The sequence below is a fragment of the Idiotropiscis lumnitzeri genome, chromosome 7 (assembly GCF_059441095.1).
Source record: "Idiotropiscis lumnitzeri isolate Australia: NSW breed Sydney's pygmy pipehorse chromosome 7, RoL_Ilum_1.0, whole genome shotgun sequence".
In the NCBI taxonomy this organism is placed as follows: Eukaryota; Metazoa; Chordata; class Actinopteri; order Syngnathiformes; family Syngnathidae; genus Idiotropiscis; species Idiotropiscis lumnitzeri.
Window position 1 is genome coordinate 18,711,907 of NC_142397.1, and position 15,509 is coordinate 18,727,415.

At 39.2% G+C, this 15,509-nt stretch overlaps 1 protein-coding gene across 3 annotated transcripts in view; it reads right to left on the reverse strand.

The window, feature by feature from the left end:
* The window catches only part of LOC148333847 (unconventional myosin-Ic-like), a 61,316-nt gene that overhangs the window by 36,653 nt on the left and 9,154 nt on the right, over nt 1-15,509 (reverse strand). The window contains exon 1 of one of the 3 annotated variants that reach the window (XM_088300247.1): nt 14,722-14,884. The exons of the other annotated variants lie outside the window; for them this stretch is intronic. The gene's annotated coding sequence lies outside the window, so the exon portion shown is untranslated. Of the gene's footprint in view, nt 1-14,721; nt 14,885-15,509 lie in introns of those variants that run through there. 3 annotated transcript variants of the gene reach the window in all.

Here is a 15,509-nt window from a genome sequence, read left to right on the forward strand (position 1 = left end):
GCTCTGTGTTGGGAAACAACAAGCACACAACGACCCCACCCGTCTCCATTTCATTGTGCTCAATAATCACCTCGCCTCGATAAAACCCCTGCCCCAGTGGACAGGATTACACTATACCTGGCAATCAACCAAAAACAATATGGCTGTACAACTGAGCCGTACAGCAGCAATGCTAAGACGACAGGCCTCGTATCGAGAAACATAGTTTGGTGTTGTTTTTCCTCTACAGAGTAAGTTGATGATGAAACATGCGAGCTCCCCTCTCTGTTTCTCTACCTGTTATAACACATTATTAGAGCTGAAACCAACAATGATTTTTGCAATGGACTCATCTGGTGATTATTTTGTCGATTAATTGATGAATCAGAGAAAAAAAAAATAATAATTTCCATCCCCTTAGTCAAAAATGTACAGTCCAGAAAATGGACACACATAAATTCATGATTAAGTGACAGGTTTTCCCCATTACATGACGGGAAAAAAATGGGCAAAAATTTTTCATCATTGTTTTAAAATGTAAAAGCTAACGTTTTATTTTGTTGCAATGCAAAGACCATCAGTGTTCTTTGATGGTGGACTACTGAAACCTGAAAATATTTTCAAATGCAAAGCTGAACAAAAAAAAAAAAAAAAAAATGGACCATTTTAAATAAAAAAAAATATCTAAACGATTAATTGATTATCAAAAATAACTATACATTTATTTGGAAATTGATTAGCAGTCTATTCTTCGATTAGTCCTTAGACCAACACATATTATACAAACGTATATACATCTTTGCACATGTTAAAACCGTGAATCTCCCTATCCATTGTACATATTTTACTATATGTCATGTTATTGTTCTGTTTTTACTTTCACAGGTCTCTGGACTTACTAGGCTAAGTTGGGACCTGGGGTATCATATTACGTGCCATATCATGTGTGTTGGTCACTGATATGACAATTAAACTCCTTAAATCCGATTCATAGAATAGACTTTTCTGGTCAAAAGTGAGAAACGTGACAGAAGCCAGGGAGAGGAGACTCGAGTATTGACTCCATGGCAGCAAATAAAAATGGGCAGTGGCTTAAGTGCACCTATTAACTATTTTTACATTTTACATTTAACTCTTACTTAAAACACACACAAGGCAACTAAATGTGGACATCAGCCAGGCAGTCACTCATTCCATGACCATCTCGCAGAAGTCTTCCTCACCATCATTAATCACACAAGTTGAATCTTTTACATTTTTGAGCCCTACAAGTATATTACTTTGTTAAATATAACTCAGTCCTTGTGATTGTAAGATATGCCCAAATTTCTTTTATTTATTTTTTTTTTAAAGGAGTGTGGTTGCAAGGACAGAAAAAGAAAAGACTCAGAAAAGGAGAAATTGAATAGAAACCCCACGCCCCTAAAAATAATGTCATAGATGGCAGTGCGGTGAAGTGCGGTTGTGATGTCACAGTGAAAGAATGCAAGCCATGTGGGCTGCAAATATGATTAAAGAAAGTAAGCCAAAAATGGTGAGAAAAGAAAGTGACAGGAATATTATACATTGATGGCGACAGAGTCTGAACAAGAAATTAGAATATCAAGCAAGGCTGAGTGCGAGTCTGTGTTGTGACATAAGCGCCAGTTTAACAACGTATGGTAACTCTGGCACAGATGTAAATTTACACAAGGGGGTTCCCCCAAGTCAAGCTGTTCATGTTTAATATGCTTCCCTCCCACATGTGGCAAAGTGCATCACCAGTGTGTGCATGTGCGCGTGCGCGTGTGTGGGTGTGCGTTGGACTGTAGAGAAATGGGATGTTTAAGCACTTAGAGAGCTAAGCAACACCAGACACAACACTAACAGGCCTGAAAAAAGTTTAGGGAGACTGGACGACACTTGCATACACTCGCTTTTCCGCTAGTGGAGCAGTTAGGTCATGCATGGTATTTCCTCTAACATCCCAGAAAGACATATCTCCAGGCTAAATTGAATGTTCTGAATCATTCGGAGATGTCTGTCTGGATTAAAGTCGGTTGGTTGTTGTATGTCAATCCATAATTTCGCCTCAGGTGTTTCTTGCTCTGGCGGGGGCCATTTGAAAACACAAAACTGGATTTTCTTCAACCCGTCTGTGAATTGAAATGTGAAACTTTACATGACACGGTACCTTATCAGGTCACCATGTCGCCACTCGCATTTGGTGCTTTTGAGCTGTCAAATGTACTGTGAGGGTTTAATTCTAGTAGCTGTTCAGCCCAAATTCCAGGACTGCCCGGAAAAATGCCTTATGGATATTGTAAACCACTGCTGGTAGCTCATTTCTGAGTCATTAACATGGGAAGACGAGAACCTAAACATGCCTGCTGCTAGCTCTGGACACAGCCGAATTATTCCACAGTACCCACTTTCCTGCAGTGGTCAATTTCTCTCTCCTCCTGATGAAGATTGAGGTTTCCCAAAGCACAAAGATTCCACAGCCACAAGAACGACATCTTCATACAACTCTATTATTATTTGATTCTGTCATTGTTGATTCGTTGCAACAGAAACCAAATTTGCAATATTTTAGGATCATAGTCACGTCAGAAGCGTTAACAGTTATATGCATATTAATGAGGCAATGCCTTCAATGTGCCTATCTTCCAAAATATAGCATGTTTCGTTCTAATATTTTCAGAGAATGGTCATCACATGCCTGCACTTGTTTCAGTTCAATGTGGGTCCTTCTTTCTTAAACAAAAGGGTACCAAGAATTCTGTTCATAAGTGAGTCCAGCAACTAGCAAAAGTTAGACCATTTAACTGTAAAGTATTTGAATAGAAAATTCAAGTCATTTCATGGCAAAACGTTGGCCCTCAAAATAAAAGACTTGGCAAAACCTCTGGTTTATGTTTGTAAGATGGCTCAGGCCCAGAATTGGGTAGGATCTTCAAAACAAAGATTATGTTTTGAGTTATAAAAAAAATACTGGAACCTTTAACCACCCCCACCCCGTCCCGAAGTCAAGAGGCACAGAGAGGGGAAAACACACGCACACACACAGACACACGCAAACAGGTTTAACCAGTCATAGGACAGGTGGTAACTTGTTCGTAATGAATTCAAAACACAGAACATTGCAAAAGTCAACCTGTCCATCCCCCATACCAAGTAGTCCTCTATTCAAGAAGCAACCAAGTGCATTCCCCGCCTCATCTTCATCTTTTTGCTTCTGTCTTGTCCTTTCCACCATCATCTCTTATCTGAGTCTTCAGAATGTGCCAATTATTCTGCCCCACCCACTGCGCCCCCTCTTACAGTACACACAGCATCTTGGTCTTATTTATAGCAAGCAATCTATATAAACTGTGGTGAAGTTTGACTGCCAAAACAAAGATGATTGTCTAACAGAAGCGCAGCTCTGGTCTGATTAAAAAAAAAATGGACGCTCTCGAACAATTAGCAGCTGATACTAACTGACCAATTTGACTTTTAGACTTTCATGGTGTTTATGCCTCTTACGTGCCCGAGCGGTCTAGAAATGATCAGTAGAAAAGTTAAGTTCTTTGGCCCAAATCACAGATTTTCACAAAGTATTGCAGAAATTGCTCATGCAGTTCTTGTGCTAGCTGGGAACTAGCTGTCTTCTCTGATAAGTCGGAAATTGATTGATTGCAGTAATGAGAGCATTCAACCATTAAAACATTTTTTTCCTGTTCAAGAATGAAAACAATAATTTGAAATCCTAATTCAATAATACAGTGCATAACTATATCAAAAAATGTCAACTGTAAAAAATATACATATTTTGATGTAAAGAATATTAAATATTAATAATAAATAAATATATATAATAAAAATAATAAATTAAAAATTTAAAAAACAAAAAATATATTAAATTGTAGAGCTTTTACATTACAAACTAACTATGACAAACACTCAGGTGAGAGTATAAACTCCCTGAAGAACAATACAATAAGCTGCAGTACAGGTGCAGCATCAAAGACTACCCTAGTCCCTTTACGAACTAAATAAAAATAAATAAACAAAATATGAGTGTGTGCTCAGAACCTAATCCTGCTGACATTGGGGGAGAAGCTGATATGATGCCTGCTGCTCTGAAAGAAACAGAAAAAAGGGAAATTCTCTTGTGTACAGTATGTGCATGGTGCTAATTTTGTCACTACCTTTGCAAAATAATTTATTGCCAGTGGACATCTGATGTCAATTCGCCATCAATTGAATGATTTTGATGTCATATTGATATTGACATCAGATGCCCACTTGGTTCAGGTACTTCCATTATCCCTTGTTTACAGCACGCCAAACAACCCTGTTGCAACACCTGCACTGGAACCTGAACATAAGGAGGAACGTTATGTGTGGTGATGAGGAAGCTTGGTTGGGAGTTATCGCGGTAATATGGCATCCCTCGGTGTGTAAAAATAGCAATAGTGTCATTTTTAACACAGTTATGAAAACAATAAATAACTGCAGCGCATAAGGACTTAATATTAAATTTCATTTTGTGATAACGCATATGTGATAGTGTAGATGTGTTTTGTACTTACTACTTAACTATTTAAAATTAATAGTAGACTATTGTTGCTGTCCTGTGAAAAACACTTATGTAGATTTTCCGGGATTTGTAACTTGTTCAAGCGATAGCTTATGAAAAAAAAAAAAAGAAAAAAAACCTAACCTAGTGGAAACGACAAAAAAATATTGACTTTATTTTAAGAAAATAATTAAATAAGGTTTATTTCATGGGGAGGCACAGTGGACGACTGCTTAGCACAATGGTCCCACAAGTGCAGAGGTCGTGGGATCGATTACGGCTCTGGGCTTCCTGTGCGGAGTTTGCATCTTCTCCCGCGCCTACATGTGTTTTCTCCCACATTCCCAAAACATTCAGGGTAGGTTGATTGAACACTCGAAATTGTCCCTAGGTATGACTGTGAGCGTGGATGGTTGTTGATCTTTGTGTCCCCTGCGATTGCCTGGCAACAAGTTCAGGGTGTGCCCCGCCTGCTGCCTGAAAGATAGCTGGGATTGTCTCCAGCACCCCTGCGACCCACGTGAAGTGGAGCAGCTAATGGATGGATGAATGTTGAATTTGTTCAGGCAATTTTCCCTGGCCCAAAATGACAAAATGACTTGGCCCAGACAAAACGGATTTCAACAGATATATCCTTTAAGTTGCAAGAACTTGTCATCGAGGAGTGTAATGTCATCTCCATTGTGACAATCAATCATTAACCCAAAAAATCCAAACAAGAGTCAATTGAAAGAGCAGAGTATTTTGTTTGGCATAGGTAGTCCAAATATAGTCAGTTACGCTGCTCATCCTACAAATTTGTGCTCCTCACAAACAAGCCAACAAAAACAAACAGGCTTTTAAATAGTATCTCAACATATTGGCAACTAAGAAATAATCTAAAAAAAAAAACTAACTCTAGAAACTTTTTTTATTATTTATAAGTAAAAATCTGTTATCAGATGAATTATGCAGTGAACAGACAAACATTCTATCACGTCTGGTCGACTCTGCGTTGAATATTTATGTTTGTTAGGGAGGTATGCAGTTCAAGGCATTGTTGTTGAAGAGGGATAGAAAGCAAACTTCCACTTGCACCATGGAGGAATTCATCAAAACATCAAAAACAATTTGACCAAAGTGGAGTAGTGGAACAGATTGCACAAATGATAATACAAACCTCATACTTTCTGATTATTTCACAGCATATGCAATAATCTGGTTCTGACAAAGCGCAGAAAATGTCGGGAGTCTGATAAAGAATTGCCGTTTGCCATTTGTGCCAATCACACCCTTGATCAGTGATTTTCAGCTAGTGGATTGCAGGCAACAAGTTAAAAATACATTTCAAAATATTTCATTTCAATCCAACGCTAGCCAACCCTTTTTTCTAGCACTTGTCTTATTAGGGTTGCGGGTAACTGTAGCAATATTCCGGATTAATTTTGGGCGTGAGGCAAGGTTCCCTCAAAGCATCGCTAGTCAATCGCAGGGCATAGGGAGACAAATAAAAATCCAAACGCACATGGAAAATTTAAAAACTTCAGTTAACTTAGAAGTATATTTTGGGGATGTAGGAGAAAACTTAACTCTTAAAAGGGCAACTATTCTGGGAGAATGAGAATGTTAGTCCTGACTGATTGGAGACTTGCTACCCAACCCTAGTCAGGACTTAATGACCTTGGAAAATGTGAGGCCTGAGGTGTGACCACTTGTAAGGTCCAATCCTAGGCCAATTTCTGGGAAACAAACCCGCCCACACCAACCTTTGATACCAAAAATTAGGTAAAGACCAGCACGTCATCAAAGTCTAGTTTCTCTCAGTCATGCTTTATCTTGTTCATCAAATGTACATTTTCTTTTTTCACACAACAGTTTCCCTTTTTTGTTTGTTTGGGCCAACACTGCCTGGTCTTCTCGGCTTTTCTGTAGCCACGTCCAAGGCCACACCTGTTCAAATTGCTCTGACTTTATCAAAGGTCCATGAAAGGTCTCAGTTAAAGGTTAACAAAAAGGTATGCAGTGAGAAAAGAAGCCTTTTACAGTCTTTATAAGACACTGGTTTTCTGTTTGTCACCATCGCCAAAGCTATGAAAAACCATTTGGGTGGGCAAGGATTCGGTGACAAATAATTTTCATGAAAACACAAATACTAAAGTTTCTGTTTTAATTTACTTCTTTTTTTTCCACCCAGAAAGCAACTACTCGATAACGAAAAAAAATCTGTGAGCACATAACACATGAATGATTCACAAGCATGCAATGCAAACTAGAGAGTTTATTTCCAGTGCTAATTGGAATAACCCTTGCAAAAAAAAAAAATGTTTGTTCTTTCAGCAGACTTTAGTCATTGTAAATGAACAATTAACTACATAAGGTGTGCTGTTCTACAGGTGTAGACAAAACTGCGGTAAATTGTATGTCCCCAAATAGTGGCCGCCACGTTAATAGACACACTGCCTGAATTCATAATCAGATGCAAGCCACACTTCAAAAAATGTATACCGTATTTCTGGGAAGCACCAAGAAGGTCTTCCCGCAAAGCCTTTTATATTCATCACCTTGGCAATGACCTGAGCGTGGAGAAGTGTGGTAACTTCACTGGTGACTCCCGCAGCACGTTGGTCATCTAGCGTTAATTTTTTTTTTGTCTTGTTCATCGCAGTAAGAGTTGCTCGATTACGGTTTTCAGCAGCAGAATACGATTCTCTAGAGGGGCATTTGTGTTCAGCGGTTCTCAGTTGTCTTTGTAAGAAGTAGGAGATATCGGTGCATAAGTCTAGAGTGCCCTCTCGTGGCTATCTGAAATTACTTTTTTTCATATATGTCGCTCCACAGTAGGGCTGGGCGATAAACCGAAAATTGACCGTTAGCGAAATGTATTACGATGACCGACATCATTTTGCCCATGTCGGTAAATTGTGTCTAAAAAAAAAGGGAAGAGAAAAGTCTTTTCAGTCTGCGGCAATGTTCATGCCTCTTTAAAACGGCTACAGCGCATGTAGTCACGTGACTCATGCGCTGTAGAAGAATGTAAACAGAAGACGCGTTCGTAGCTGGCAACTCAACTCCTGAAGCGGCTGACATGGCTGCAGACGAAGTAACGTTAGTTGAAATTGTTCTTGTCGCGCTTGTCCCGAAAAGAAATTGGACATCTGTCGTTTGGAAATGTTTTGGGTTCCATAAAGACGATGTCTGAGCAAAAGAACACAAACTACAAAGTGCGTCGTAAGCACCTGAAACAGCGCGTCCAACCTTTTCTTTTTCACCACCCACAACACAACCATGCTGTTGACTTGGAGCTTGTGCTAAAAGTTCAAAGTGAGAAGCAAGGTTCGACAAGTGACAACAGCCCATGACGGAGGCAAAACCATACGAGAGAACGTCTCAGTGGTGGACGCGATAGCCGAGCACATAGCTCTAAAGATAGAGCTCCTCTAGTTACAGTGGAGCGCACAGGATTGAAACGCCTCATGAACGTAGCCGACAAGAGGTCCGCAAATATTTGTCGCAAACCGTACTTCCCGATATGGACAACATCGGGACGGGAGCTTAGACATGTCGAGCATTTTGCATCCACATCAGACTTGTGGTCGAGTCCCTGTTTGAGCCTGAATGTGCAGTACATAGACGACAAGTGGCGACTGCACACCAGAGTACTCGAGACGGCACATTTTCCTGATGAAGCACACTTGTTTATTTGGCATTGGCGTTCCATTGACATTTTTTTCATTTTATTTAGCATTTTGTTTCAGGCGACTAGCTCCTTTGCACATGGCATTATTTATATTGTTTACAAGATACCTTTACACAAATCTAGGCCTTTGCAAATGGCATTACAGCATCTCCGCACAATATATTTGCATAAAAAGATTTTGTGAGAGGTACCCTTTTTCTCTTGTTCTTTGTGACATTGTTCATGTCATGCAAAGCAAGCTATTTTGAATGTTTATTCAAATGATTTTTGTACTTTTATTTTTCATTAAAAGTAATGTGTACCAGTTGGTCAATAAATAAAGCAGTTAATATGCATTTCCTGCATTTATTTTGATTTTGGTCCTCAGGGGGAATTTATCGTGCATTTATCGTTATCGAGGTAAAATTGCCCAATTTATCGCGATATTGATTTTAGGTCCTATCGCCCAGCCCTACTCCACAGTATTAATCAGCGTGACTTATAGTCCGGAAAATACGGTACATGAGGTAGATAGGGATGGGTGATATAGATATATATATATATATATATATATATATATATATATATATATATATATATATATATATATACACATGTATATTATTTTCCTCACAGTACAATATAAATCATTTTAAAATATTGATATCAGAACTATCAAAATGGTTATGCTTAGTTTTCCTTAATCAACATTTGACAGCGAAATAGCAATGAATCAAATTCATATCAGATTCAAGTGTATTCAATAATATTGTGTAATGTTTTGCTGTGCAGCAACAATTGTTTTTGTTTTTTTATTTAAATAATGCATTGCATCATTTACAAGGCATTATGTTAATCACGATATTGGCATATAAGTAAAGACTTCACACAATGATTTATTATTTGTAGTTGCATTACCATTGCCACCCCTGCTAAAAAAAACAAAAAACTTTTAAATTAGGATTAAAAAACATTCCAGAAGTTTAATTCCAGATGGCAACACCCATATTTAACATCATCATTTAACAGTTGTGGTCTCTTGAACAAACTTTGAAGACTAAAGAGAGCAAAAATAGAGAGACAGACTTCCCAGATTGTGTATGTACAAAGATGGCAATGGGGCGGGCTGATGTTGATCTGGACTCATTTCAAGGGTGGTTTCCAATCCCACAGCAGTTAGCGCTGCAATACTGGCTCCAAGCAGCAACTGCGAACGTTTACTCCCAGCAGGGCAGGGTTCACTGTACTATTGCGCTAGCTTTGAGATATGGGAAGAAATTTCCATGTAGTCTCTCTCTGGCTTACTCATACACACAAACACAATCAACCGCACACACATACACTGTCAAAAACACCCCCGCACGCTGTCACACGTGCACACACACCCACACAAGTGACTGAAGCACATACAATCTTTTGTCTGACTTGTCAGTTTTTTTCACCGTTTGAGCAGACCTTTTTTCTTGTTTGCATTGTCATGCTCCTGCATCCTTCAAACACTGACCTTTTGACCTACTGCCTCTCACAAACCGGCATAAGCAAGAGCGGTTCGGTAATGCAATCAAATGTCGACTTGATTATCAACGAGCGTATGTCCTGTAGACAGCTGTTACATTCCGCCTTATCTGTCATATTCATAACTGGGTCTACTTTTATATTTGTGCTTATGTTAAGTACTGTATATTTATCCATACTATGTCAAGACAACCATCATTGAACAACTCCATATAACCGATTCACACAACATACCGTATATAATTATCTTCCCGACAAACACATTCCACATTGGAGTGATTGAAATTGTTTTACAACTCAGAATTTGACCAATATCTTAAGGAAAACTTGATTTTTAATGTTGCACAAAACTTGATTACATCAGCATATTGCGCCAGACCGCAGTTCACTGGTCATCAAAATATTCTGATCACATGCTTTGCTGTTCCTTTGGCGTTGCGTGGTCTTTTTCTAACACTTATTCCAAAAGAAGGAACAACCTCAACAATGGAGAAGGAAGAAAAGAATATTACAAGAGAAGGATATTCACGGGAAGTTAGGTGACGTAAGCAGAAAACTAAAAAAAAAAAACACACAAACGCAATATAAGTAAGGCCGCATGATTAGCTGATTGAGAATTGTTAAATTACATGACCAGCGTGAGCATATTTACTCCCCACTGGACCAAAGCAGCAATCATTCGTGTCATCTTTTGATTGTGCACATTTATTTACAAGTAGCAAAGATGTTAACGCCGGTTTGCGGATCATAACTTGAAATTATTCTTTTAACATTTTAAGGCGTACTCATTATTACCAAAGAGTCAATATTTAGTGGTTCATTGTGTTCACAGTATTTTATATTGCTCTACATTTGTTGTAACTGTTAAATACAAAAAATTGAAATTAATGAAAAAAAAATGTACATTAATAAGTCGACTTATCTTAGTTATCTTTGTTGTCATTGCTAATACTTTAAAACTGACAATTTAAAAGCCGTAAAAATAAATATTTGGATAGATGTCAAATAAATATACGTCTTTTTTTTCCTTTTTTGTTTTTATTCTTGCACCACCATTTCATTGCATGCCACTAACCTTAAAACAATGTATTGGTATAAGACCGGTGTCTAGACTTCAGGAGCCACCTAATACTTAATTAACAATAGTGTATTTAATTAACTCAAGCAGAATAATTTTCATTGCAAAACAGAACATGGATAAAGTAACTGGTGCGACAATACCGAGAGACAACTTTGTTGGTTTCCAAGACCGCTATAGAAAATGTTGTAACCAGTTTACACAATTCGGAAAGAAGTCGTTGAAATTTATAAATCAAACATCATCATCATCATCATCTTAAAAGAACCAATACAATTATATCACAAGACAATTTTGTGCTTCCACTGGAACACAGTGCAGAGCTTACAGTGCAGAAGTGGCCCGACATCTGGGCTAAGCCACAACTTTGTCACAAACCAAAAATATCACCCAAAGCAGCTCACTGAGACCCAAGAGGCAATAGAAGAACAACAACAAAAAAAGAGCACAAAAATACGCCTTGGTGCAAGTGCAGTGGAAACAATCCTGACTAGAGAGTGAAGTTTTGGAAAATAGTATTGACAACAATACAAGGCACACGTTTAGTTTTGAATAACGGCAGGCCACTTAAACCAGCCAGTCTATTTTCTTCAAACAGCTGCCGACTTCCTTACATTAGATGTCCTTTCAGCCAAAAGCGGCATCATTCTGTCAGTGTCACACAGGCCCTCTTCAGCATCTATCATCCCCAAGCAAGGACTGCCATTTAAAGAGGATTATTTCACATTTACAGCCCAGCGCCTGTCATCTTAGTTCCAGGTGGCAGCTGCAGACAAGCCCTCGATGCCCTCCACATGACCTTGAGGCAACAGGTCAGCTGTTCTAAGCAGATTGAGCACAGACCACCAATGCTAGCGCTTTTCTTCACACATCTTATTTTTCATTGCGTCACCCAAAGTGCAACATAACCCTGTGGCTGCAACACTGTCCAAGTGGAAGGACCGCACCCAACCCTATAAAGTGAATTTCGGCGAAAAATACATGCAAGGGCGGACTCAGTTACTTCCAAATACATGCTAATTGTTACCAATCGGGATATTCCCATCTAAATGACAATGCATGGATAAAGTCACGATGCAAATAGACATCATTTCCGCTTCTTACTTTCTACCGTCAAGAGAACACATTATAGTCGGTTTCCTCCTCGCTCCAAAAAGTGGGCTGCTGTGCAGCGTCTGAGTTTTGCCATGTTTGTTTACCGCTGCTTGTGTATTCCCGGAGAGTTGCGCGCCAGTCGCACGGACGTATATACTCACATTCAGTATATGGGTGTCTATATGCATAGTTGTACATGGTGTCATTTTCTCTAGAGAAAAAAATATAACGTGAAAGAGAGCAGAGCGATATGGCTGAAAAGTAAATCATTATACGGTATAAGTCTTTAATATTGGTCGATATCAATATATATTGAATTTTTCCATTTATTTTTTTTCACTAGTGAACGTATAGAAAAAAAAAAAGGATGAATTCATGTAATTTTCATTCAAAATATTGTCATGGTCGAGTGAAAAACACCCCCTCAATTTTATGTTAATGAGGTATCCGTGTTTCAGGCATCCCACTAACGTTAGAATTTTTAAAATGACAAAATTGGACATATGTGCTTTTCACAGGACAGCAATAATACTTTGCCATATAACATTTTATATTAAGATTTAAAGAAGTCAATGCAACTATGAAAAAGTAAAATAAACTGGTCGATTAAATGAACTCCTTAAACAACGTGCTTTGTAAGGCTGGGCGATAAGGCTGAAAAATGGTTCACAATATTAATATTTCATATCAGTCAATGTTGATAATTGATTTTTTTTTACCTGTAGCTGGTTTTATGAGCATTTAATGGGCAATTTCACCTCCACCAGTACCTTGCAAATGCAAGTCATTTGCATTAGCTGCTAGACCAAAGCAATACTGTTGCTATACTTACATTGGCCTTATTTCGATGTTCATCCAATGTAAGTGTAGTGAAACAATACTCTCCTGCAGCGCATGCATTAGCGTTGACCAACCGTCTCAGGACTACTTTATCTTTTTAGTGGATACATTATTGCCATAGTATATATTTTACTTGACTGATTTTGACTTATGAGTGCGAAACAGAAGGTTGGATATGGCTAACAATAGCTTTAGCACATCAGAGACAGAAACCTATTTTACTTGTACACCACATCTCCATCTGAAGGTGTTTAATCAAAGTTGATAGGCATAAGACCAAGATTCCATGAAGATAGAGCATGTACAGAACATAAACCAAAGTTCCTTTCATAGAATGGCTTCCACTCCGGTTTATTGACCAAACACAACTGAAATTAAAAAGTTGATGACATAAATTGCGGTCATTAATATGTTAAGAAATTATTCCACTGGTTTTGATGGTATGTTTAGTCCTAGTTTGTCAAAACTATCGTGAGCCAAAACATCCGCAGCAGACATGGGCACTGCCTTCATATCGAGCATCTCCTGCTCACTGTCAATAACAAATCCAACACTGCTGCACTTAAGAATTGTGATTGGATAAGCGAGTCAGAGGGTGGTTGCAGTGCAGAACTTTAACCTTCCGCAATCCATCGCAGATGTTTGGCAGAGCAGAGGTTTGGTTGAGGGTCAACTAGTTTTTTTTTTTGTTACCGGTGTTTCCTCTTACCGGCAGTGACCATTCATTGTCTCAATTAAAGAGACACTACAATTTATTATGTACCATACATACTGGAGATACAATTACAAAGAAAAAATGTCAATCCTTTGTATGTCACATTACACAAAATTGCTTGCAAAGATTTTTGGGGGCAAATAACAGCTGATAAAAACAACATAAAAACGGCACAGAGGTGAACTTGAACTTGCCGAAGCATGAATATGCGGATCCCCTGTGCAGTATAGTATATCTTATCATGTGCATTTAGCCAATAAAAGAGGATTCAATATGTATTTCAATGTTTTAAAGTGAACCGATTTAATTTATTTCCATTCAATGCACACACATGTGTGAACAATTTTCCAATCCGTTAGTTTTTTTGTTCCACCCAATTATGCAGATTTCATTTTGTAGTGCAGCGGCATATATTTTGATTCACACAGGTTGTACTGTATTGCATATTATCTATCATATACATTTTCTCTTTCCAAACCACACAAAAATTAACAGGTGGACAAGCTTGCTGACAAACCAACCTCACACTTTCTCTGGAAAATCAACCCTCAATGTCTGATGTCTATTTGCAAATGTAGCCTTGGTTTATTAAATAAAGCAACTCGGTGAAGTTTGCTGCCTTTTTACGGCCTCAATGCGTCTCTGACTAGCTCCATAAAAAGGCAACCGATGCTACATGCCACACTGAAATGGCATTCCGAACCCAAGTGTGTTTATTCTACATTTCTTACAGTCCATACCAAAAAAAAAAGTTGAAACCGTGCTGGTTTGAGCTCTTTAAATAGACATGACTCCACGAGTAGTCTGCCAATTATCCGTGCAGTTTAACACAGATTTTCAGTCACTTGGGTGATGATGACACTGTACGAAGTCACGGTCAAAAAAAGCCGTGACGTCAACAAAGAACGTCTGAATAAGTTCAAAGGTATTACCCTTTGATGTCACCGGTTCATGCCGAACTAAAAATTATTCGGACTGATTTATTACCACTTGCATACAACCTCATAGCGCGCCTTTTAATTCGTTGACGACGAACTTTGCTCAGAGTTCAAATGCTAAAACATAAATGGCGTTGGGCAGCGTTTCCACCCCTTGTCGTTCATTCAGCCTACACACGCAGGCACGACACATAATGTGAAAAATCAGCTTCCCAAATACCACAGACGAGTAGCTGAAGTGGCAACTCCTTCCCCCCACGAAGCAGGAATCGTTGGCAAAAGTTAACATTTAACGCAAGCCAGCGAGCGTGCATTAAGGCACTTCATGCTAACTCATGTGTGCCACGCGTGGGCAGGACATACCTTAAACTGTCGAGGTCAAATGAGTTGACGTTCTTGTCGGCTTTCTCGAAGCAGAAGAGCTGACAAAGTCGGTCCAGTTCGGCGTGACTATGTCGCTGCAGTGCCTGGTGTCTGTCAGTGCTGCCGGCGGCTTCCCCCTGACCCTCCCACTGCTCCCACACCCATTCCCACCCTCTGCTACACGCGCGGGACTCTGCGACAGCGCCACACTCACCCCCTTCCAGCATGCATACACACACGCGCGCGCGCGCGTGCGCGGGCTGACTTGAAGTCGCAGAAATATGTCAGAAGTGTGGTAATAAATTATGCCGGATGAAAAAAAAAACCGATTGCGTCATAACTTCCCCAAAAGCCTCAATGGCAGTGGTGTTGAAATTAGCGCCTTACTTCTCTTTCACCAAAGCGCTGCAAACCACCGGAACCAGGAAATTCGGACGGATCCCATCAGGGCGTCTAACCCGCGAGTTAGCGAACTCGGTACCTTGTCGTCATTGCTTCAAGTACAAACATTTAACTGCCGTGCTTGCAGGCTTCTGTCCTCTGACGTTGCGTTCAAGTACGCGACTAGTAATTATTGTGGAACGGACAAATTCGAAAAATGGTATTTGGGGATTAATTGAGATTTCCAACAAAATATGAATCTATCCATGCGGCCAAACCAGTTTTATTCCAGAGTATCGAGTGCACACAAAAGCCACTCATATCAGTCACCGATACCAATCTCTGGCACCCTCTTGTGGCCGTTCTACTATCGTTAAGTAAATGACATGCATGTCTGACAGCGTTTT